Source organism: Chrysoperla carnea, chromosome 1 (genome assembly GCF_905475395.1).
Source record: "Chrysoperla carnea chromosome 1, inChrCarn1.1, whole genome shotgun sequence".
NCBI classification, from domain to species: Eukaryota; Metazoa; Arthropoda; class Insecta; order Neuroptera; family Chrysopidae; genus Chrysoperla; species Chrysoperla carnea.
Window position 1 is genome coordinate 120469057 of NC_058337.1, and position 26881 is coordinate 120495937.

General features: G+C 29.8%; 1 protein-coding gene across 3 annotated transcripts in view; it reads left to right on the forward strand.

The window, feature by feature from the left end:
- Nucleotides 1-26881, forward strand: part of LOC123306221 (zinc finger protein chinmo) — a 112939-nt gene that overhangs the window by 75143 nt on the left and 10915 nt on the right. The window contains exon 1 of one of the 3 annotated variants that reach the window (XM_044888150.1): nucleotides 15912-15931. The exons of the other annotated variants lie outside the window; for them this stretch is intronic. The gene's annotated coding sequence lies outside the window, so the exon portion shown is untranslated. Of the gene's footprint in view, nucleotides 1-15911; nucleotides 15932-26881 lie in introns of those variants that run through there. 3 annotated transcript variants of the gene reach the window in all.

The window sequence follows — 26881 nt, forward strand, 5'->3', positions numbered from 1 at the left end:
ACTTGGGACTAAACTTAATATACCTTGGTATATATTACGTATATACAGGATATAAAAATCTTATTGTTTATTTGATCTCTACTTCCAACCAGACAAGCTAAGAAAAGTACTTCATTCAGCTAAGAAAATATTGAACGTTTAGTTCAAGTTAAACTAATGCTACGCATGTTAAAATTTCTGAACAGATAATCAATGTCAAACGTTACTTGTTATAAAAGCTACAAATGACAGAACTAATTCTTAAATTAGTATGAATAGATTCTGATATACATAATATATACTTATATGTATTTTAAGCACCCCTTGTTATCAACTTACCCAACTCCCTTAAAAACTTACACACATATCAAGCTATCACATCATCATCTAATGTGAATGTTTTACGTTTCAATACACTTATGCTTTCGCAATGCTGACAATGTAACATGAGATGGTTTTGTGTAGTACGCACAAATGTATGTATGCTAAAACAAAGCGACACAAGGTCTTATATTTAGATCATTATTATTAGAATACATCTAGTTAACAAACACAAAACCTTCCCTTCTCTTTCTCTTTTAAATACTCACACCCTTGTAAATTAATTCTTGTCAAAATGTTTCAAAAACTATTTGAGGGGTTTTAAGTTTAAACCTAGAAATTTAAATCTGTTGGTTTAAGCAAATTGTATATTGTTATAGTTCCGCGTTTTGCAAAAATCTAGTTTGCTGATTTTAGAGATTTATTACGTTTAGAGGTTGATAAAGCTTAGAAAAGATGATGAAAGAAACAAAACTTTGGTACAAGCGCTCATAAAATGATAAACCCCAGACTACATAATAAATCACTAAAGAAAAATAGCCTGTTAAAGTATGAAAAACGATTAATATTCCAAACAGGAAGCCCAAGAACAAGCAATATGAAAGAATCAAGGGTTCCTTATTAAGGATTGATGAAAAGTTCAAAAACAAAAATGGTTTTAGAAACAAAGTTTTGTTTGAAATATTTGCAAACATCTTCTCATTGTGCCGTCTCTCTTCAGAGGTTGGCGATCCAACTGGCAATAGTCACTTGTGACACGGCTGCTCTGAAGATTTCGTAAAATGATTTACTGAGCCATGGGCGTAGATCCTTGAGCCAGGAATTCTGTCTTCTCCCTATTGACCTTTTCCCCAGAATCTTTCCCTCGATGATCAACCGAAGTATTTCATATCTATCTCCTCTCATTATATGTCCAGTCTTAGTTTGTGATCTTTGATTGTAAGCAGCAATTTGTTTTTCTGCATTCTATTTAGAACTTCGGTGCTTCTAACTCTTTTGATACTGGCTATGCAAACATAGGAAACTAAAATTGAATCACCCTTTCCTAATAAATGTAATAATTACATATATTCAAAAAAAAATCCCCATATATTATAAATGTGCTCGTTTGTTTGTTACGCTTTCACGCGAAAACTACTGAATGGATTTGAATAAAACTTTACAATAATATCGCTCATTCAACAGAATTATTAAGATATATTTTTAAAAAATCGAAAAAAATGATATTTATTGTTTTGACATTTCATAAAACAGGATGAAGGAGATACAATTTATGGACATCTGTTCAAGCAAGGTTAACAGACATGCTTCTGACATTTAAAAAACAAATTGAAAACTAATTTATCTGTGTAAATCAATCGAGGAAGCTCTTTTGATTATTGAATATTAATTGAAAAGAATTAGTTTAAAAGAAATAATCGTTTTTACATAATACAAAAAAGAATTGTTTGTTTAACGGTTAGTTTTATTGCGATTTTCTCTTTAATGCGATTTATTTCCATTTTTTTTAACTAAAAGTTAATATGTTTCCAAACAAATTCTTTGCCAGCTAGAACAAAAATGTGATCAAAGCCGCGGGTTAAAGCTAGTAAAGTAATAAAACTTCTCCAACATTATCGGGTTATCAGATATTCTTCAATAACGCATATTTTGAAGAATTGGAATGCAATATCTTGAGGGTATACACAGCAAAGTGTATAAAGTTATAACGGTGTTTAAATCAATGTAATTTTCGCTTTCATTTCTTTATTTAATAAATAATTCAAAAAAATAAAAACTAAAAAATGAAATTATAATTAAAATAGCCAATAAATTTATTAATGAAATGTTTCTGACCTACTAAGACATTTTTTTTTTTTTGTAATAAAATAATATTCAATTAGCGAAAGTTTTTTTTTTTTAATATTGTGTTACTTGTAGCACATCACTCGATGAAAGTATATTTAAATATAAAATTTTTGAATGAGATTTGTATAGTTAAAAACTAAGAATGTAGGGTCGGTCAAGATTTATTGTTATAATAAAAAATTTGCGTAAATATGTGTTTATGATAATTTCTTTTCAAATTAAAGACGACACAATGTACTTTTTTACTCATCACTAAAAAAAACAATAAAATCAAATATTTTACTGCTAGAAGGTCTATGCATTGAAGCATCATCCTCTATCATTGTGACCTCGGAATAAAAAAAAAAAAAAAAAATACAAGAAAACTTCAAAAAACATTATCTGTGGAATGGTGACATTTTCAATTTTAATTGCAATATGACCTCGGATTACTCTTTAATTCATTTTGACTTTCAAGGTCAAGGTCAATATCCAGATTTTTATCCCTTAGAACCAAATAGATTTCACATTGGTATTTTATTTATAATTTTTGATTTTTACTGTTTCCTACTTGTTTTGTAAAACTTAACGACTATCCATCCACTAATAGTAAGAATGCATTTTAATGTAAAAGATTAATCTCTAGTCCAGAATCCCTCGAATCGAATCTTGATGCCACTCATATCAATTGTTTAGAAAAACATTTTTAGCATGCTCTCTTAATTTTAATTCACATTTACTTCGAAATATAACGATCAAAAATTTTTTTCCCTGAGTACTATTCATGTCAGCACAAATCTTAGAGCACTTGATAAATTGCATATGGGTTAGTTATTTTACTTAAATTAAGAAAGAATTTGAAAAAGGTACCAGAATTATAGTAGGGGTGCTGGCGAGTCAAAGAAAATTTCGAAAAATATTGTAACATGCATCTTCTCAGACATTGCACAGTTTAAAATTATTTTTGCAATGTCTGGGAAGACGCATTTTACAACATGTTTCGAATGGAAGCATTACATTTCTTTGACTTTAATTAATTATTTAAAATAGGTTTCGTCCTTGGTCGAATTGTACATTTAAAATTTTTCTTACAACGTTTCGGGTTCTGGGGCCGGTAACATATTCGGCTTGGAAGACTAATCGCTTACTCAAGTATTGGGTCCATATCGATTAAATGTGTTCTAAACTTTGGTCAAATTGTGCGAAAATTTGTATCAATAGCTCTCGGTACTATTAGGTAATCTTGCCCTAAAATACGTGAAAATCTCGAGGCCGTTTATAACTTTTGTTTCAGTTTTGCATCGTTTATCGATTGTAAATATGAATTCATTATCTAATTTGCGTTATTTTTCGAATAATCGAAGTATTTTTTGAGGATGATTATCTGCCGCGTTTAAATCATAGTCCTGAATCACTTTTCAGGCTAGGAACCTGTCATAATATGTTCTTATTTGAGGATTCGGATTTATTTTATAAAATGAAATAGAAGATGAAAAATGATTTTGTTAAAACAGCTCCATCCTATTCGGATTTGGTTCCCAGCTACATGTTCTCATTAGATAAAGTGCACTTGTTTTCTCAATGCTGATAATGCTATTCATCAAAATCCCTCCATACTCACATATACACACATACTACATACCATACGTGTAGAATAGTCGAACGAGTTGTTGTGTGTGGTGTTTTCATTTCGAGAATAGCACACAGCCTACTCGAAATAATGATGGGTAATGTGAGAAGGGGAGTATGTATCTCGTTTAGAACGTACACTCTTATTATTGCTTTACAAGGCATCTCTGTATATTATAAATGCGAAAGTAAGCATGTTTGTTTGTTTGTTTAAAAAAACAAAAAAAATTAAAAATCAGTTTAATTTGACATTACCATAAATTACAGATTTCTGTAAAAGTAGTCTTTTGACATTACCATTAATTACAGATTTCTGTAAAAATAGTCAATATAAAATATTTCACGGCCTTCTTTTCTGATATACTCAATGAATAATTACGACAATTATACATTTAAAAAAATAGAAAACCAGAGATATATTTTACCTGTGTAAAACAATCCTTACCATTATTTCGTGTGTTATAGAAAGGGTATAAGCGAGAGCAATCTTTATCAATCTTTACTTTTAACCCAGCGAAGCGGGTGGGTATCACTCTAGTACATATATATGTGTATAGTAGTAGAACAATGCACCATCATTATCACAGATAAAACATTCGAGGAATGAGGAATTGAGGCTGATGATGAAACTGAATATTGTGCACAAAACCAGTTCGTTTAATACGACTACCATTATTTCATTATATGATGCGATGTGATCTCGTTTTGTGTATGAACTGTAATACTATATACAGTTTAAAAATATTTTGTATATATAGGATGTTTTTGTTTAAGTTCAAGGACATTTATCACTTTCAATAGAAGTTGTCATTTTCGTGTGGGTACCAATACGCATAAGTGTGTACAAGTGAAATTTTATATTTCAAGCTCTAGTACAAAAGGACGAGATTATATAATTAATGTGATGAGAAACAATTTTTTTTTAATTACTACTAATACGGAAATAATGCCTTTTTTTACAAACCACGAATCAAATTTGGATTCATGCCAAGAGCCTTTACCAAATAGCCCATATGTGCTCTAGGCACAATGTGTGATTTTTTCACTCATGGAATTTTTTGATTGTTTGTCTCATAATTTGTGAAGTCCGCATAGATTATGAGTTCTAAAATAAACTTACCGTAATCTGACAAAAAAAATAAATTTTTTTAGCTTCTATCATGTAATTGAAAACGATTTGGGTTAACTGTCGCCATCACGAAATAAATCATTAATAATTAAATATTAGAGTGAGAGTTAACTCAATACAAATCAGTTCGTGCTTTCTGATTGTTTGGTCAAATATATCACAAGACCATGCTGAAACACACCAGGAATCATGTTTTACGGTACAGATGAGTACAGGTGAGAATATGAATGTCACACCCTTTGGTATCTCATCCCTCCTCCAGAAAATATAGGTACGGCGTTGCTGGATGCTAGCTCTGCATTAGTATTTGAAGCGAATTACATAAATGCCGTACAGAAATAAACACGTAAAGCTTCGGAAATCGACGAGGAGTAGTCAAACAGTTAAAGGCTATAGCGCCTACACTCGCTCCAACGCTGAGTCTAGTCCGTTTTAGTAAGATCCTAGAACAAAACTTTATTTTGGATTTTTTCTATTGTTCTGGAGATGGATATGAAAACAGAAAAGTGTTCGAAATTAGCCCATTGTCTAAGTTTCAAACTGTGAATCAAAAAAATTTTGCTAATCAAAGAAGCTTTTGTTAACAATCTAGACATTATTGTAAAATCAGTAAAACCTCGGGAACGTAAGTTCCAAAATAACTGTGCAGTCAATCTAAAATAGCAAAATAGAACAATGAGTAATGAATTCTAATTCGAGCTAGGAGGAATGAAAAATAGCGTTAGAACGCATAATAAATAGTTTATAAATTAATTAAGGTTTGGAACATCGTACATCAGTGGCGGGGAGTTGCATGTTAAAATTTTGGCAGGCTCTAAGCTTTTATTGGTATTTTTTCCCATTATAAATGCATTTGCAGAATTTTTTACTTCAAAGGCATCATATAAATGATCATATGGGTGGCATTTGTTGTAGATGATATCAGAGAACTAAATAACTGTTGTAGACGATATCAGAGAACTAGAAGACTGACTTAAAAAAAAAAAACAGATATACGCCTGTATTAATCTACGGATGTGACCTGTTGACACAATTTAGAAGAAAATTAAGCTCGAGGGAAGTTTAACGAAAAAATCATTTCATTATGTTATTTGGTATCAATGACATAACGAAATAAACCCAATTATCATCCCAATTCCAATATATATGGGTGTCTGATTGATTGATACAAAAATCACCCAAGGCATACACGAAATCAGTCAGCATAGAGATATACACCCGGTATTTAATGATATTATATGGTTGAAAAGATCCCCAGGATACCAACCGAACAATTCTCATCATCACACAAAACTGGTATATAGTACACAGTATATAATAATAATATCGAGGCCTCTTTTACTCCAAGGTTCACAATTTTCGATCGATATTATGCCATTTCCTAGCTCCCACTGTGTGTGTATGTATGTATGTATGTATGTACCTGCTGCATACAGTGGAGTGCGTGTTGGAAAAGGAGCTACATCCTGTGTGTGTGTGTGTGTGTGTGCTATTCTACGAACGCATCATTAGTAAGACGACTACGTGCGTGCGTGCGTATATATGTTATATACGTATGTGTGCGTAAATAACTGGTTCAATATGATTTTCTCTGTCTTGCATTATGCGTTTAGTCTATGATATGTAAAGCTCTATCTCTGTTCTATGAAGATATCTGCAACAAATAATAATGTACTATGTGGCTCGTGTCAGACGGATAGACTAACGAACGCACTACTTATAACAATAACAACAACATCAACAACAACAAAAAACCTACATTTATTTCCCATTTTGATCCTCTTTCTATCTTTGCCTTGCATCTTTGTCTGTTTGAAAAATCCTTGAAGGATTTTGTATTGTACATGTTATAATATACAATCATACCTTTATTTAAATCTGAGGGAATATAAGGCAAGAGTATAATGTACTTATCAACCTACAAATAAAAGACTCAAATAATATGGCATTGGTAAAATGACTGCCCTTTAATCCCGGAGTATCGGAAATTTGCAAGCTGGTTTACAATTTCATTATAAGCAAATTGATTAACTGTTTAAATCCTACAAAAAAAAGATCATTACAAAAATAGTATAAACTAGCTTAATACCCGCTTCGTTGAGCTTAAAAGTGAAGACCACGACGTTATAGCCTTCACCTCCGTTGCTCTCACTTTAGTTCAATTCCATACAACTCAAAATAGGGGGTAAGAATTGTTTTACACAGATAAAATATAGGTACAGATTTCATTTTTTTTAAATATTATAAAGTCTTGATTTATTGAGTGTATCATCAGAACAGGTGGCCATGCATTGTATCTCGTTCACCATTTTTATAGAAATCTTTAATTTATGGTTAAAAATGATGGATGCTCATAGATGGCGCAGTGAAATGACAGACTAAATTTAACTTTTTAAATTTTTTTTTTACAAATATATTTTTATCAATTATAGCTCATGTGTTATTCTGATGTATGAGCTGTTTTATTGTATAGTTTCATTCAAATTCATTTAGTTGTTGTCTTTATCATTCTTTTTCTTGTCTACGTCATTTCGAATTCAGAGCGCTTCGTGTTAAGAGAAAATAATTTCACAAATAGAATTATTTTCATTAATTTTTTATGTATTATAATATTAAAGAATGAAATATTTGGTGGACTAGCTCATTAAAAGTGGTTATTATTAATAAATTTATTAAATATTTATCTTAGATTGAATCCATTATTTGTACCTTACAATTAATTATTATCTAATAGACTTCACGTGAATTTTTTACTACTAAATTAAACCTATAAATTTTTCTATCTAATCTATTTCATGCACTTAACGAGACATTTCAAAGAGACTTGATATTGTCCAATCGATACTAAATACAAAAAAAAAAATAATAATTAATGAATTTTTATCAATTATTCACAGATAAAACAACAAATGTAGATAGTTTTAGTTTAAGGAAACTTGACAGGTGTATTATTAATACAAATATATATTAATGTTTGTTTTATAATATCTTTATATAAACCTATACAATTATTTCTTACATGCATGCAAACAGAATGTGCTATCGAAAGTATATCGAGTGTATTATTTTATATTCAAATAAATATATAAAGCCTTACTAAATTATTCAAATAATCAGTGAATTTGAACAAAAAAAAATTTTAAGATATTTACTATACTCAAACTAAGAACAATAACCTAACGAAAAGTTTATATTTACTTCGAAGCAAATCAAATATATAGAGATGTACATTCATATAACGCGGTAAATAGTTCTTAAATCAATTTGAGGTCAGAGACAGAATTTTTCTGGCCCTACGCCAAGGCTAATACTGTCGGCTTTTACGAGCGGCCCAAGCGGGAGTTCTTTGATCAAAAGTTTGTCCGCTTTCTTCTACATTCTTTCTATATTTGTACATTTTGTTTAGTCCTCATAAATCTACCTGGTGCGTCACCTGAGAGCCCTTTGATTTGAAAATTTGTCGCTCCTATTTAACTACTGAATCTACTCCATGAAGTTGTTGGCATAGGCCACAGTCCACCACTGATTAGGATTCAAATTAAGCCTATATGGTCGCTTTCGTCATTAAACATAAAAAATGTAAGAGATCGAAGTTTCCTATTTAAGATCTTTAGCTATTATATGTATTTTACTTTTATACCTTACGCCAGTTTTCCACTAAACGGACAGTTGAGTTTTTGTTGAAAAAAAACAAAAACTGTAAAGGCTCTTACATTGCCATTCTTCAAAAAGTTTGTAAAAAGTTGCAGTTTTGTTTTTTCAACGGGAGTTTCTGATTTATTTTTGTTTGTTCGCTTTAGTCGAAAACCTGCATTATATAAATATTTTGTAGATCAATTTGACACAACCTATTTTTCTAATGTTTTGATCAATTTTTACGAAATTTACGTTTTTATTTGGTAATATTTAGATTATTGGCAAAAGTCTCATTTATCTGAGAAAATGTAATAACGAATTGTTTTTAGTTTTGAAGTAATCTCAACTAATTTTTGAAATACTATTTTGTGGATACAAGCAATAAATATTTCTTTAAAATGATCCAAAATATTAATTCGTTGTGTGCAAAGAAGGTCTAGGGAATATCTGAATTGTTCGCAGCGCTATTTTTCCGACTTCTCTTATTGATTACAAACAGTGATGTTCCGAAATGTTTATTTCCAATATACGCAAGTATACAAATTTAAATAATTTACTGTTCTAATTGCTTCCATCTTTTTGATTTTTCAAATCATTAATTATTACACTGTGAACTCATCGATTAAGTTAAAATTTTTGCATCTTTTGTCTGCATGTTAGAGAATTCATATAAAAGTAAGATTTGAAATAAAGAAAATTGATTTGATATAGAAAGTTTTAACTGACTGTTACTGTAAATATTCTGACTATCTGCACAGACAGTCAAGCAGCACTCAAAGCGCTATCAAACTGTACAGTGTCATCGCGACTCGTCAAGGAGACTAGAAACAATCTTAACAACCTGGCGAGGCACAATAAAGTCAATATTACCTGGATCCCCGGACACTGCGGTTGGAACGGTAATGAGAGAGCAGACAAGCTGGCCAAACTGGGAACCACCATGGCTTCCACTCAAGAAAAGCTTGCGAGGATGCCATACCAAGAAGGTCTTAACAGATTAGGAGATAATCTGAAAAACTAACAATTAAAGGCATGGACCAGCTACGAGGGAGGGCGAATCGCCAAAAGCCTGTTGGGTGAAGGAAACTCGCTCGGTAACAGAGTCGAGGAGATCTTGAAACTAAACAGAGCTGATATTAGAGTCATCGTAGAGTTACTCACAGGGCATGATAACCTGAACAAGTTCCAACATCAGATTGGAAAAAGACAATCTCCCGCGTGTGACAGATGTGGAGATAATTCAGAAGAAACATCGATTCACTTTCTCTGTTACTGCCCGGCGCTCATACAGCAGCGAAGGAAACGGTTTGGTCCGGCCATAGTCGAACCAGAAGAAATTAGGAAACTCAGCTCTAGGTAAATCCTGGGTTTCAGTACATCAGTTGGTTATAATAACCACTGAAAATTGTAGCGGGGATAGAGTACAAGGGTCTATTTGGCTAGGTGCTCTGAACCATTGCTTCGAGGCGCGATGCTCTAGCATGGCCCGCTAACCTCCATACCCATACCACCATACCATACTGTAAATATTGATTTTTTATGACAATGTTATTTTGCCTGTCATTTATGTTAAAACAAAGTGATAATTATATGAAAATGAATAGATTTAACTGATTAATTTAACACTATACGAGTTCTGGTTACCAGGATCGTGTTATACAGGTGGTTACCTGTATATATATATAAAATAAATATATAAGTCCATCTTTTTGATATAATTATAAGTATATAAATAAAAGTACCTCTAATTTAATGTATTTTAAACATGCAATCTATAGAATTAGTTGAAATAGTGGGTAATGTATTTTAACTAGGAGGTTTGTACTAAAAACTAAAAAAAATATCTGACAAGCCAAAACAATCCATGCATTTATTATTAAGTAAACATTACCTAAACTTACCTAAGTTATAGGTCGTGAGTTCATAACGAAGGGGACGAAATATTTATGATATATTCTTTTTGATTGTCTTTTTCCGGATTGATAAAGGTAAATTTGTAAAAGAAAATCGTGCCTTTAACTATAACATTGTATGGTAGGTGGAAAAAACTGAATTTTCATGTACTCGAGCCGTGGTTATAACCTAAATTTTTTGCACTTTTTTATTATGAGACCAAATGTACATCTATATACCATGTGTGTTTGTACCATCTAGGCATATACGTATCTGTAGTATGACAGAATACATCCGTTTAGTAATGCATCTAAGCGAGAGGTATTATATACATGTATTGAACATTAGTTGGAAGACGCTTGGAGAGTGGAGAGTGAGTTTTTTAGTTACAGATAACTAGTAAGTATGCAACAAAACTGTCGTATGGTATCTGTAGTCTTACAACACATGAATTTAATACCTCTCGCTTAGATGCATTACTAAACGGATGTATTCTGTCACACTACAAATATGTATATGCCTAGATGGTACAAACACACATGGTATATAAGAATGGAAGCTGACTTTTGTATTTTTTGGATCAAAATTAAATTTTTTAATGAATTTTATCGAAATTAGAGATACCAAAAATTTTTCGATTTTTTGCAATTTTTTAAGGGGAATTTGATGAAACCCAGTGAATTGGGTAATTTTGATTCAAAAAGTATAAAAATTACAATTCAGCGAGTATCATGGTATCATGGGCAAAACTTCATTTTCAAAAAGGCTAGAGTTCCTCACCAAAAAATTAAAATCCATATTAACACATATTGCATATGAAAGAGGGACTGTAAACTTTAATGGATGAACGCACACTACATACGTTTATTTAAACAAATAGAAAGAAACCAAAATGTACCCAGATGTTGAGGCTCGAATCCAAATTCTCTAGACATTCTAACCAACTCCGCCACTTCTTTTAAACGATGAAAGGACTCAATTATGTCTAACATCTTCGTGTCTAATTACAAAATTTACCTTCATCAATCCTAAAAATTCGAAACAAAAAGAATCATAGAAATTTTGCTTCATTGTAAGCTCACGGTCTATGATAGGTACAAAATATATGTATTATTATTATTAAAAATTTAAGTAATAAGTAAACCATGAAATAATTATTATTTATTATTTATACTATTATTAAATATTTATTATTATTATTCATTGTAAATTTGATGTTTGTTTAAATAAATTAGTTACAATTGGTTTAATTTTATTCTACTAAAATATGTGTTCGGGAATAAATTATCCCAAAATTAAAATACGGCCAACTGTTTAAAATTTTGTTTCTCTAAGGTCTTCCTAAAGTCAATTTTGTGGTAACTATAGAAATTCAGGAATGTGTTATTATCGTGAATTTCAAAAATATTAAAAAGTGATGTCCGATTAAGTAGTTTATTTTCTTGAATTAAGCAATGAGATCGCTGATTCAAGAAATATTTAAAATAGATTGAAATAAACATGTTTACTACCTTTTTTTACTGTATGTACTATCGAAATTTTCGCCAATTTTACGTTTCATTCCTAGGGGTTTTAAGATACTGATTTCTCAAACGGAATGAAAGATTTTTCTAAAATTAGCAACAACTCTAAAAATATTTCGAAATATCTGAAGACTTGTCTCCCTTCTGAAAATCACTTGTTATTGATAGACAAATCTTTTGTTATTGATAGACTCGTACAGATTTTTTGATAAAATTTAGTAATTTTTATTGGAAGCAAATTTCGGATTGTGTGGTTTTGTGCTTTTTTTACTCTATTTTTACATAGCAAACAACGATAAGTAAGATCACCGCTAAAATTGACCCTAAATAATTAATTGTTCTCTAGAAAGAAATTCCTTTTTACTTTTTGTTTTGTTTTTCAGCTAGTCTTGAAGGCATCTTCTTAAACACCAAATTTCTATTTCGAATGATATTTTGGTAATCCATTATGCTATCTTGTAGAAGATGCCATGTTCATCGATTCTTGTAACGCTTTCAAAATTTCAGAATATCCATGCATTTATGAAGCTAAAAAATCGTGTTGATAACTTCAAATTTTTTCACGCTTCTCTTGAACATTAACTTAATCAAGGTTCTACTTCATATCCGCAACCCTCATTTTTCCTTCATTTCTCCTATCATATTCTTGTGGCATGTTCTGTAGGTACATCCTATGTATTGTTCAAAAAAGGAATGAATTAGGATTGAATTAAATTGAATAGAATCTTTAGTTTGTGGAACGATTAAGGACTATAATTTTTCACTATTTAAAACATTAATTAAATAACAGCAACAAAACCCATCACTCCTCTTTAATTCCCATCATAAATCAATAAATTACTAGGTTTGCATTGCAAGAGGGAAATAAATATATCGGAAATGTTTTTATGTATGTCCGTGTGTCCGTTCAACGTTTATCAATGATAACGTTAAAATGCGTGCAACACGATAAAGACCACATAAAAGCATGATCACTTTTCTCGGTGAACAAACTCTACGTATATCTATCTATCTATCTCAACCTGTACGGTTGGGGGAGGGGGTTCTACTTTTTCAATTGGATATCAGAGGCGGACACTGAACTTATTGCATTAAAATCAATAATGTAAATAAAAACTTTGAAATTATAACAAGCTTTTAAATGTCATTACAAGCCTGTTTTTCATAACATTTTTTCCCCCTGAATATGCTTCTTATACGGGACGTCATTCTTGGAAAGAAGATAAAGGTAGATTGTAGAGCACATTTGATAGTGCTTAGTAGCTCCTTGTGCTACCCTTTAGTTGTTTTACCAAAGTTTTTGCTGATTATTTCAGCTCCTCAATTATTGAGGCTGGTGTAGCTGGCGTCATTGTGACGGCCAAACAGAAAATAGCTGTTGTGGCCGAGTAAATTTTTTCCATGTTTACATTTTTGTACACTGAATCAATATGAGCTTTAGGCACCTATACAGGGTGAGCCATTTTAATAAAATATGGTTAATAGCTCGTTTTATGGTAAACCAATCAAAAAGAACTTAATAGCAAAAGTAGCTATTAAAAATTAAAAATTTTGTTGGGGGACATCATGTTCTGGAATCAAATTGACCCTTGGGCTTCGGGTTGTTTTAGTAATCAATTTATTTGAAACATTTTTTTGAATATCGTTAGCTTTCGGAGGAAATGCAACTTAAAAATAAGTCATTCTTGCATTTAATCGAAAGAAAGCACGCTAGCTTTACCAAAAAATTGTCTGGCATAATAGAGGGCATTCACCTGTCTTCTATTGTCCTAACCTGAAATACAATGAAATTGACTTTGACCTGAAATGCTAGTTTCAAGGTCATTTGACTGTGATCTTCTTCTTTATTCTTTATTGCCCTTAATAACTTTTGCTTAAACAATTTTTCTAAAGCTCGCATATTTTCCTATCGATTTTCGAAAAAAAATTTAGAGTAAAATTGTTTGCTGTTTTACATGGGTCAACTTTCTAATATAAAGTGTTAATCTGTTACGGCTTAAGATCTAAATTGGCTATTAAAGAAACTTGAAGAACTAGGTTCAATCTGATATCAGTACATGACATCCCACATAAAACACTGCAACTTGGCCTTAAGCGGCAAATAACGCGCCTATTTTGTTTTATGGTTATAAGGATTTTAAAAACCGTCGAATATTAGATTTCCGGCAAAAATGATGCCTGGTTAAGCAATATTAAGCCTTCTTAGAAGATAAGCGTTGCAAATAGAGGTGAAATGTAGATTACTGAATTCAATTAAGTCAACCGGAAATCAAGGAAATCGACTCATATATTTGGAAGTTGCAATGCCACAAATTGAGTTCCATCACAATTGTGCCGACAATAGAATTACAATCACTCCAGCAAAAAAAATGCAATTTTCTATAAAAGTAAACAAAAGTAGTGCACTTCAAAAAAATATTCATAAACGCATTTGTGCGTAAACAAAAATCAGCTGATTTAAGGGTTTTATTTACTCACACATACACATAAATATATATTTAGGGAGAAAAAAAACGCACACATACAGGATAACAGACAGCAGAGAAGGAAGAGTGTATGAATCGGGAATTTATGTTTATGAGCCACCTGCTGGAGCCTCTGTCTGTGTGTGTGTGTGTGTGTGTGTGTGTGTGTATGTATGTATATGTGAGTGTTATTTATATAAAAGTAAAAAAAAAATATACAAACAGGAATAAAAAGGAATAAAAAGGACAATATGCGTACGAATACGTAAGGTAGTCACAAGATGAAAAACTGAAAGCATATTCTCCACTCTTACTTCAGTCAGTCAGTCAGTCAGTTCGTCTGTTTGTCTATCTACCTATCAGTGAGAATGCTATGCATGCAAAAAAGTATATGCGAAAAAGAAATAGAATGAAAAAAATAAGGAATATAGATATATATATTTTTAAAAAAGGGAACAAAGAACAAAAACACAGTGTACGGTAACAATTCACTTGGGACGACAATCTACAACAATATGTGTATGTCGAACTTGAAGATGAGAACGTTTTCTTGTTTTTTGTACCAGGGGTTTGTTGGAAAATGAAATTGGATTTGTTGTTTGTGTGAAGGATTTATTTATTACTAGCTTGATACCCACCCGTTTCACTAGGCTTAAAAGTAAAAAACACCGCTTGATAGCCTCCACTTCTCTTGATGAGCACAGTTTTCAATTTTGTTAAATGTAAAATAGTCATAATTCATTGAGTGAGTATATCAGAAAAGTAGTCCATGAATGGTTTGACATTTACTATTTTAAATTTTTACAGGGTACTTCAATTTAGATCTACTCCATCTATAATCATCATTTTGAACCATAAATTACAGATTTCTGTAAAAATTTTAAATTGTAAATGTCAGATTAAATTTTATTTTTTTTAAATATATTTTTATAAATTATTGCTCATGTGTTATTCTGAAGTATGAGCTATATTGCTGTATATTTTCATTAAAAACAATTCGCCAATTTTAGCGTGAAACCGTAATAAACAAACATCCTAACTTTCGCATATATAATACATAGAGATTAAATCATCTTATATATGCATTAAATTTGGATTATCATATTTTTGTAATAATTGAAAATATATAAAAAATTTTATGAAAAATGATTACTTGAAATTCGTTTTAAATTTCAATTTTAATTCAAATAAAGAAAATGAGACGTTAAAAAGATTATTTTTTTAATCTTTATATCAAATAATGATCATGGCTGAACTAAATTTTCCTTAGTTATACTTTTTACAGAGTTGCAAGCATAGGAAACTGAAAGTGGATCACCTCTTATTTAGATTGATGTCAAATTTTTTTTGATGAATTTGTTCAGATTTTCTTTGTGGATAAAACTCGACGAGTAAAATAATTTAAACCATTGATATAAATTATTCTAGTCATTCTAAAATTTACATATCTAACTTTTAGTTTTCTTGAATTTCAGGTGAGTTTCCAGTATCCATTTCATTTGAAGAAGAAATTAATGAATGCAGTTACGGTAAAGTCATTAGAAAATCAACTTAGATAGTTGCAGTAGATAATAATAAAACTCGATTTCTAATTGAAACTAACATAACCACTCAAATTTATAAAACTGTTACATAACAGAAAACATTTGTACACCCTCTGTAATTTTTTCATTAAATCATAATTAAAAAATGTTTAGTAAAATAAAATGCACAAATTATTAAAAAAATCGACCTTTAATAATGCGTATAGTAGTAAATAGATAGACACACGGATATAATTATTAAATTAATAAATATAAAAAAGGTATTATTAATAATTAATACCTAAAAATAAAAATCTATAATAACATACAACCTTTATAAAAACAAAACTCTACTGCTAGTACAAGCTAAATAAACAAAGTAAAAATAACAATAATAATAATAATAAAATTCAATGTCAAATTATTTATATACACATAATATGTATTATATTATTAATACGGAAATACACTTAAATTGTTTATGATATGGAGGCAAGTTGAAAAATAATTTTGTTAATAGATTTAGATACAAACAAAAAACAAAAAACCAATTTAATATTGAAAACGCATTGCAGAAAAAAGAATATTAATTTTTGATATTGGAAAAATCCATGTATGGTCATGATCGAAATTACTGAACTATCGTGATCAAATTATCTCAATATGCCTGTAAACTATCTATTTTTTCAAATGCAATGCCATTTGTTGTTAACTTAGTTAGGTGTTAAATTTTACGCCCGTAGGAAATAAAAACCTCCTGTAATAAAAAACTATCAATAAAGAACTTTTTTTTCTCGTCATTGCTTGACAGATGATTATGTGTTATCACTAATTATGTATGTTAGGTTAGGTTAGGTTATGTTGGCTGTCCACGAAGCACACACTTAGACTATAGAGCCCATTGTCATACCATATATGGGTTTTACCACCTTTCCGCTGATAATTTCATTTCTCAGCTCCTCAATTTCAGAGTGCACCTCCTTCATACATATACCATGCACTACACCAGCCCATCACAACTATTAATCAAATTAATTTTGTTGCGACGACAGGAATCAAACCAGCTACCCTAAGCATACAGCGGACGGAGTTGGTTACGCTATAACCAACTGAGCTAATAGAGCGTATTTTAATTATGTAAAAGCTTAGAAAAATTTATATAAATTTGGATAAATTATAGCTATGAATTATTTATTTAAAAATTTAGTACTAATCACATTCATAACAATTGTTAAACAAAATTTTAAAATGAAAATTAATTAATTAATTAATGTTATGTAAATTAGTTTTTTCTTTGTTTATAAACTTCCACGCGCTTGCTTTTTTGCAACCTTGCACCTATAGGCACGTGTCTATTTTGCTATACGGATAATCCGCATCTGTTTGATTCAAAATTTTATTTACACTTTTATCAAAATATTTAAATTCACCAAATAATACATTAAGACCGTTTAAGAATGTACGAGCGCCAGGATGATTTTGGGCGGGGTATGGTTTGGCCGACTATTCAAATAAATAAATGACTTCAAAAAAGGCATATTTAACATTGGGCTTATGGGAAAAGGGTTGATGGATGATATATTTTCATAGATTTCGCCAAAACTATTCAGTGGAAATTAAAAAAAAAACTATTTAAATGAAAGTTAAAACCATATTAAATTATTGAAAACAAAATAAACCCGTTGTGCCCGAGTAATTAAGGATGCATGAGCACGGTAGTGAGGACACTTAAAATTTATAAATTTTCAATTTTGATGGTGAATAATGTTATAACTTGAAAATAAAAGACGAAAATTAGGAATACAATTTTTCGAAACCTGGAGTAATTTAGAAAATTTCCAAAATTGCAAAAATTTTGTTTAATTATTTAGCTTTCGTTATTCCGAAAACCACGGCAGATATCGAAAAATTGTATTCTTATTTTTCGTCTGCATTCATGAATTTTTTTATTCATTGAAAAATGTAAATACTGGATAGGAAATTAATAATACATAATTTTGGACTTGATGATTTTTTCTTTAGATTGTATATTGCACTCGTGGGATCTCGTGAGATTGGGGGTCTAGACCCACGAATCTTCTTTTTAGGAGTGTTGCTTTATACTTAAGACATTTTCTTATAAATTTAATATTAAAATATAATTGTATACATATTTTCATAGATGCAAAAATTAAATGGTGGAAACGCAGTTAAATTATGCAATATAGCAAATCTTACCATGTCCAATGTATTTTTTTGCACCTCCACCATATATTTTAAACTGATTCATCTTCTAAATTCACAGTTTTTTAATCTCCGGCTAACAAAGATGGGGTATTACAAGTTTAACGTGCCTGTGTAGCTCTGTATCTGTGTGTCTGTTAGTGGCATCATAGCACCAAAATTGATGAACCGACTTTGATTTTTGTTTGTTTAAAAGATAATTTGATTAAAAGTGTTTTTAACTATGATTTTATATCGAGAGCTGTCAAATTTTCAATGTCCAAGTATTTCGTCACTAGTAGTTTTTTTCGGTATGGGTCTGCGGACTATATTCTAATTATGCCTTCTTACCTCCTTCTTAATTTACCTGATTTACCTTCTTACAACAATATAAACGTCTATTTATCAATCAATTCTAGCCTGGTCTTGCATTTAAAAATTTATCAAAGCAGGAGTTTGATTCAATTTAATTTAATTAACGTGTACATGCGTTAAAATAAGATTTTTTTTACTGCACACAACAAAATTAGTATTAAGAAATAAATTATAGTCACACAACGAAATTCATTCAAATATCAAGGTCAATTTACGTACACTTTACTCCTAAATTCGATGAGTGTATTTTTAAAGTGAATTTTAATTCTACAATTACTTAACATTTTTTTAAAGGTTAGGTACTATTTTTGCGAAAACTCTGAGCTCAGGATTTTAGACGAAACAATAAAAGATTTGGACTTACACATGAGCATCTTTTAAGTGGATTGCAATTTCAAATGACATTTGTTAATTTCAAACAGTATTCATATTTTCTCCGAAACTTTCGTCAATCGGCAAATAGATTAAAGACGAAAATAATAAAAAGCCAAATCCGTGATAAAAGCTTAATGCTCTAATTACGATATCGTTACAATAACTAATAATTCAAAAATATTTTGTTATATAACTTTATAAGATGCGATAACAGAACCTCAAAAATTAAAAATTAAAACAAATAAAAACGGAAGTTATAAATCCGTTTTTTAATGGTTCAGTAGTCCCTTAATGGTTCAGTAGATCATTGTAGTCCTAGAGGCGATCAAACGAAAATAATTTCATAAGATATTTTTGTTTGAGATTTTTTACGAATAAAAGATACCACTTTTTGGACTTTTAAAGTCGATTAAAAAGCAGAAGCCTCTTAAAAAATGTAATGCCTTCTATTATATATATAAATAACTAGCAATTATCAACTGACCACTACGGTCATGACGTCTGGTGGATAAAATTCTAACTATAATAAAGTTGCATGGTATGCTGTCAATATATAGGATAAATTATATAATTATAAATAAAAACAATTAGTTATTATCAAATTAAAATGGAAATAGTCCCTCGACAGTTCGAAATCCTTCTACAGCTGACTCTCTTCTAGAAAACTTTCATTCTAATAATTACTGTCTTAATTGATAACTAAGCGGAAAAAGACGATGCCAATTTTTTGAATATCGGAACCTGTCAATTTTAATATAAATGAGTTTGATATCCGTTTATTGATGACAATAATACAATTTGTTTCCTACTTTTTTCGCCTAAGCCAAGTATTATAAGGATTCCCCGTCAAACTTTCTCGGAGAGTTCTATCTCTTACCGTTAAGGATCTCAATTGGCTATTTAAGAAACCCGAAAAACTAAGTCCAATCTGATGTCATAACATAATGTCCCCTATCAAACTCTGCAACTTTTCTTTGAATTATTTTTTTATTTGTTAGTTACAAAACGAGATATTTAGGTGTATAGATTAAAATGGCCCACCCTGTCTTTTCTTGAACCCTTCATATATTAACTATCTAATTTCATTCACATTTTCTTTTTTTGAACCACATTTGAACTGATCCAATTAAAAATTTCTCTTAAAGAAATCATTATAAAAATCTACCATTCATATAAAACAATGTATTGTTTTTAAATTTGCAACCTAAAGTCGGCCATATTTATTAAGCCTCTATGTCAGTTGTCAATCGCAAGACTTTGGATCATGTATGAAATATCACAGCAGAGACATGAATCTCCTCACAATAGTACAAGTTTTTATCGTATTGTCGCTCATGTATTTCAAATAGATTGAACTCTCATTTATTTAAAATTTAAACTATTTCTAAACAATTCTACACACAAAAACATTAAAACATGACGGTTAATTTTCAAGGTGAATCTAATGGTTGAGTACTACGAAGGTATATTCTAAAACTTTAACTAATTTCAAGTATAAATAAAACGCATTGTGAATTATTACTCTACACATAATAAAATAATGATTCAAAAAATAATATGAAAAAAAAAAATGTAATGTCATTGAAATTTTAATGAACTCTTAAATAAAAATGATGAAATGAGTGAATGAGTGAACCATCAGCAAACGAACGTTTTGTTGTACAGTGTGATGATTTCAAAAGTATCCACCCTTAATAACTCTTGATCCGATATGATTATTTTTTTGAGTGAAAACAAGTCGATTTAGATATCGAGGTGGAAGTTCAAAAATGTTACCTGGATTATTTTAAGTTTCACTTATTCGCCCCTAGCCACAACAACTTTGAAATTTCAAATCGCACCCCATACCTTGTTATACAACATTTGAATGAGCATAAAATTATCTCGACACCATTATAAAAAAAAAAAAAGAAATCGATCGATTTGTTCTTAAAATAGACTACACAGAAGATGGAGGATATGAATTCAATTTTGTGGGTAGTCTATTTTAAGAACCAATCGATCGATTTCTTTTTTTTATCATGGTTAAAGAGAGAATTTTATGTCCTTTCAAATGTGCCATTTGAAATTTCAAAGTTGAGGTGGATGGTGGTGAAGAAATGAAACGAAAAAAAGTTCCATTTTTGAATTTTCATGTCGATACCTAAATGGACGTGTAATTAAGGATGGATACTTTTGAAATGATCACACTGTATGTAATGTGTTGTTGATGACGCGAACAAAAGAATAATAAAAATGTGCGATGGTGTAGGTAATGAAAATATTAAAAACCGCGCACACGTGTTTTATTGAATTATCTTTTTGAAATTATATAATAAAGTATTAAAAATTGATTAATAAAAATTTCGGAAATTTTTTTTAAAAATAATTTGATTTATACCAATTTTGGAAAATATTTGCTGTTTTTTTTTTTTTTTTTTTTTTGTATAGTTCCTAATAAATTTTTATGACGAATTTATTTATACTTGATTCATATTTTTAGTGGGTATAATTCTTTGAAAAATAATTAATCGCTTTTTCAAACTTTTTAGCAAAAAAATAAATAAATTTATTATATATTTAAAACATTTAATTAAATGAAATATTTTATTTTGATAAAGTTTAGGAGATAATCTCAATAATTTTGTTTTAAAGCTTAGTTTGAAATTATCCATTAGATGAATTCTTAGAATTCTTTGTAAATTTTTAATCACCTGGTTTTTTTACAACTTTCCTCTATGATACATACTTAACAAAATAGGGGAGCCAAGTTTGGAAATAAACAAGAGCTAACTACCACATGCCTTAAAAAATCTAGGATCTGTAGAAAGTATTGTGGTATAAGTGGTTTTCAAGAGTTTTTTGACGGAATAAGAATTGTGAAAATTCACACTTTTTTGGAATAGAGCATACTTAAAATATCCAAACGAAATGAAATCTAAATAAAGACCTTTCAGTGTGAAGAATTCCTTGCAGATCAATTACTACAGTCAGCAAAAACAAAACAGTTTCAAATTACTTTGGAATTAAGTTCTTTCTGTGGTTTCAAGCGCAGCACACATTGTTAATACAATAGCGAATGCACTTGAAGAAAGACCCTGACCACAGGTTTAGTACCTATGTATATTCTCTGATTTAGATTAGCTTAGGTTATGGCGACTACCCAAAGGATACGCAAATAAGGCCTGTTGTGATGCCTAACGGGGGGCTACTCTAGCCTATACAGCTAACAGCTGCTCCAGAAGTCGAAATACATAGATAGGTTCAAATTTTCAATATGTTTTGGGGTTCCTAAAAGTTGTTTGCTCAGTCTTTGAATAGGTTTCATCTGAATCCTTTACCGGATACGATTACTAAAATGCAGCACCAAAGTACACCCAAAAAATTCACTTTAGAAATGTTCAGCCTGGTCATAATACTTACTCTGAACAAAGAATACGCCGTTTGTAGAATGATGCTTGAATGTTTATAGAATGAATTCGTATTAAAATACATACTTTATATTGAAAATGTTTGCATGTTCCTTGATTGTACACTAATAAACAGAATGTTTAAAAAAGCAAGTAAAAACGAAGAATTGACTGAGTTAATTGTTGAAATACCATGTATAGAAAGTGTTGAATGTCAGCATTAAATTAGAAGAGCATAAAAAACAACGAAATTATAGCGGCCAAATGGCCGCCATTTGTTTTGATTTTCGAAAATTTCTGAAAGTATATTCTCAATTTTTTGTTTTTCGAAAATCTTTCACAAGATCACTAGTTGAATCTACCTGCAAATTTTCAACCCCCTACCTTTAATAGTTTTGGAGTAAATGCACACCATTGAAACTTTCGTTCTATCACCAACTGTATACAAGAGAAGTCCTACGGACTCAAGGCCCAATTGACTTATGTTGCTCATTTACGAACTCAAACTCACTTTTCATGTCCAGTGCACACTAAATCGTTATCGTGAACAACGAACAGGTGGATCGACGGACAGACAACCGGAAATACATTAATATATGAACACTTTTACCAAAATTTTGTTCGTATCGTCAATATTTCTAAGCGTCATAAACTTGAGACTAAAATTAGTATACCTTGATATATATTTCATGTATACAGGGTATAATAATATAATAAAGGTTAAACTTTTAGATAGTTTACAGATAAACATTATTTATTTAAATGATTAGAACTCTAAATAAATTTATTTTTTTGTTAACTGTTAACTTATTGTGTTAATTAGCAAATAAGTGGTGAGTATCGTTGATAGAATAGGCTTGGCTAGGCTTGTTTCAAGCTTATAAGCTATTTATTTTAACTACTGAAGCAAATGTGTATACGCATAAATTAATACATATACATATATAAATAATGAATAAAATAATACCATGTATGTTTTTTTTTTTTTTTTAAATACAATAGAAATACTTTTATAATATGACCTTAATAAATATTCGTTAAACATGCAAGCAAGGTACCAACCTACCAAAAAATTTAATAAATATTTAATACAATTATTTCTATTTATATTTTGTACTATAAGTATAAAGTGTACCAAAACTTCATGTGTTATGTAAATAAAATTCAAGTAGTTTGAAACAAGTGAAATTTACTAAATTAAAAAAAAAAAAAAACTTTAAACGTATAACACTCCTTCTTAAATCATTATCAAAGTTGATGGTCAAGGACATCAGATGAGATGAAAAGGATACTTACGAGAGCTATCATTTTTTGGGACAAATTTTTGGAAATATTTTAATTGAAATTGAAATATTTGAGTTGAGTTTGTTCTTTTGAATTATTGTTTTGAATTACCTAATTATTTTACCATTTCACTTTTCAAAACGAATTGAGCTACGTTTATATGATCATTCATTTCCATAGTAATTATTTATATGTCATGCCTTTTCCAAACTAAATCGATTTTGAAGATCATCGCCAATTTTTTAGTTTTTTCGAGAACAGAACTCTAAATTCGCACAACAATTAAAATCAGTTCATCCGTTTAGGCGCGATGCCATAGGCAGACAAACACACAGACACACACATAGCGATCAAACTTATAATACCCCTTTTTTTAATTCGGGGGTTAAAAATTCAAGTAGGACTTATGTCGAAAAAATTAGTTTATTCCCAGATAACACGTATAACCTTATATCAAAATAGCACTCTCTGTGTTATCAGTCGTTTTTGTGGGTGAATATCAATCAAATTTTAGTCGTAGCTTGAAGAATTTTGTGAAAACAAGCAACTAACTCCACGGAGATTCTATTTGAACAGTTATTGAATTTCTTTTAAATTTCTTCTTGTAACCATTTTCAGTGTGGCAGAATTTAGCACGCCAGAAAGTTCTCTTTCTTCATTTCGTAAATTAAAAATCAACTGTTGTTTGAAATACATTTGTCAGTCAAATATTGAAATTTTTCAAAATATTGAAAAGATACTTAAACTTCTCTCTTTTGAAAGAAAAATTTAACTCATTACTTTTTTTAAATTTTACTAAAACATTGCCCCGTACTCATCAGGCCAGTATTTCAAATAAGGAAGCCAGTTAAACTGGCTTCATATAAACAACATGGTCTTAGTTTTTAAATCAGCAAGCCAGGAAAAAAATCAAGCCAGCTTTCCAAGAAATCACAAAAAAAAGTTACTTTAACTTATTTTTAATCCTCGCGTAAAAAGCACTATCGCGAAGTCAGCAAAATAAAACCAATCCAGTTCGCTGTAATACTGGCTTTACATACTGTCCTGCTTGCCGGAAGTAATAAAGACTAACTGAAGGTATATTTAAGTTATATAACATGAGCACTTAATATGTACATTTTCCTAAAGTACACTTTGTACATTAATTATAAATAATATAATATTGTTAATTCATTAATAAACACACACATGCTTGCTCCCACTACTTTTAAAAACAAAATATGAAATAATATGCAAATTATTATTCAAAACAAAATATACATATAAAGTTTAGTATGATGATTCTAAAATTATCTAAATCTTTTTAATTTTTCTTTCATTATTTTTATAAAAAAATTTTGAATAGAGAAGATAATCATTTTCTTCTACTCAGATAAATTAAATACTCTTCAATTTATAATTTGTGTAAAAATGCATGCAAATTATTATTAGAAACAAAATCCAAAGACAATAATTTCATTTTTTATTATGCTTTATCCCTGGAAATCGCGAACTTTGCGGCTGATTATCTCGCGATCTAAATGGATAAAAAATTCTGCAACTTCGTGATCTTGCAGCTAACATTATTCTGAGTCTAGAGCTAGAAATACCTTAATAAAAGTATATCCAACTTAAAGATATTTATTAAAAATTTGAATAAAAACGAAGTATATACAGGATGATTTATTAAAAAGTTTCCACCCTTATTTTTTCATGCGATGGCGTCATTTTCAAGGATAAAGAAGTTTAAACTTTAATGAATACAGTACAGTATTTAGTTTTTTTTATATGGAAATGTCTTGATGATCAAACAGGTATCAATTTTCTTTTATTTAAATGGAACTGCATACTTTTTATGGCATATTCTTATTCTTGTTCCGGAAAAAAAATATTTTTTGTTTGAAAATGTTTTTCCTATGACTCAATTTAAGATCCCTGCGTGTTTTTACAAATTAATATTAGTTATATTCAAATTTCAACACCAAATCCCAACATTTCCCTGAAATGTAAGATGCACACTTTTCAAAAAATCACCTTTATATTTAACAACTTTTTTTTTCATACAATGTAAAATTAAATTTGATATTTAAATGATCATCGAATTTAATTATAATAGTGTTTAGATTGAATTTTTTTGGCTATAACTAGCTAGCTACAATAGAAGAACCTTGAACTCTAATAACTTAAGTACAGTGACATATTGATTGCAATATTTAAATAATATATACATAATTAATAATAAAATATAATATAATAATGTGACTGACTTAAGTTATGTATAATATGGCCATGAAAACGATTATTATTATAAGTCTATTATAAAATTGTTGGCTAAAAATTTGTATTATACAGGGAGTGACGTGAGCGGATATACAGTTATAAAAATTATTTGTTTCTTTATCCTGTCGTCGTTCATCTATCGATTTGAAAACTATCTGAAAATAATTTTTATGAATTTACGCAATGATTTGACTCGTAAACTAGAATGATAAATTAAAAATATTAAAGAGACCCCTGACACAAAATCATGTTTTATCGATTCATTTGTGGCATCGTAGCTCCTAAATGGATAAACCGATTTTAATTTTAGGTTTGTTTCAAAGATAATTTGATCGAGTATGTTTTTAGCTACGTTTCAAGAAAATCTGATCAGCCGTTTTAAAATCATACCTTTTTTCTAGCTATTATCAGATATGGAACTTTATACTTGAACTTGAAAAATAGCTAAAAACACTCGAAACAAACAAAAAGTCAATATCGGTTCATCCATTTAAAAGCTACGATGCTACAGACTGATATTAGCCTTGTTAGCCGGGGGTTAAAACTTATAAATACTTTACTTGTAGTGTGTTTATCATGAAAATTCATGGAATAATTTTCCAATACAAGTTTAAAAATGAATGAAACCAAGAGAGACAAGTAAAAACGTGAATTTTTTTATTTTATTCACTTTCTTGTATCCCTACTTATGCTCCAGCCTGTATATATCTATCTATACACAATCAAAAAACTAACTTACACTTTTATTTTTTTGAAGTCATACTTATTTTTAGCAACCACATAAAAACCACATTTTGTGTTCGTTAATTATGTAAAAAATTTTAAACATGCATTAGTTGATTGATTTTTTTTTTTTAATTGAAAATTGAATTGATTCATATTCGTTTATATGGAGTATATAGTTGCGAAATTTTGGATTAAATTCTCTTAGAAAAGCTTCTAGGCAGAGAAGTTATTATAAACAAGTGAAAACAAACAATTTACTGAATTAATTGTTGAAATACCATGCATAGTCAGTGTTGATTTCTTTATCACATAACACATATATACATGTGACACAAACATAACTGAT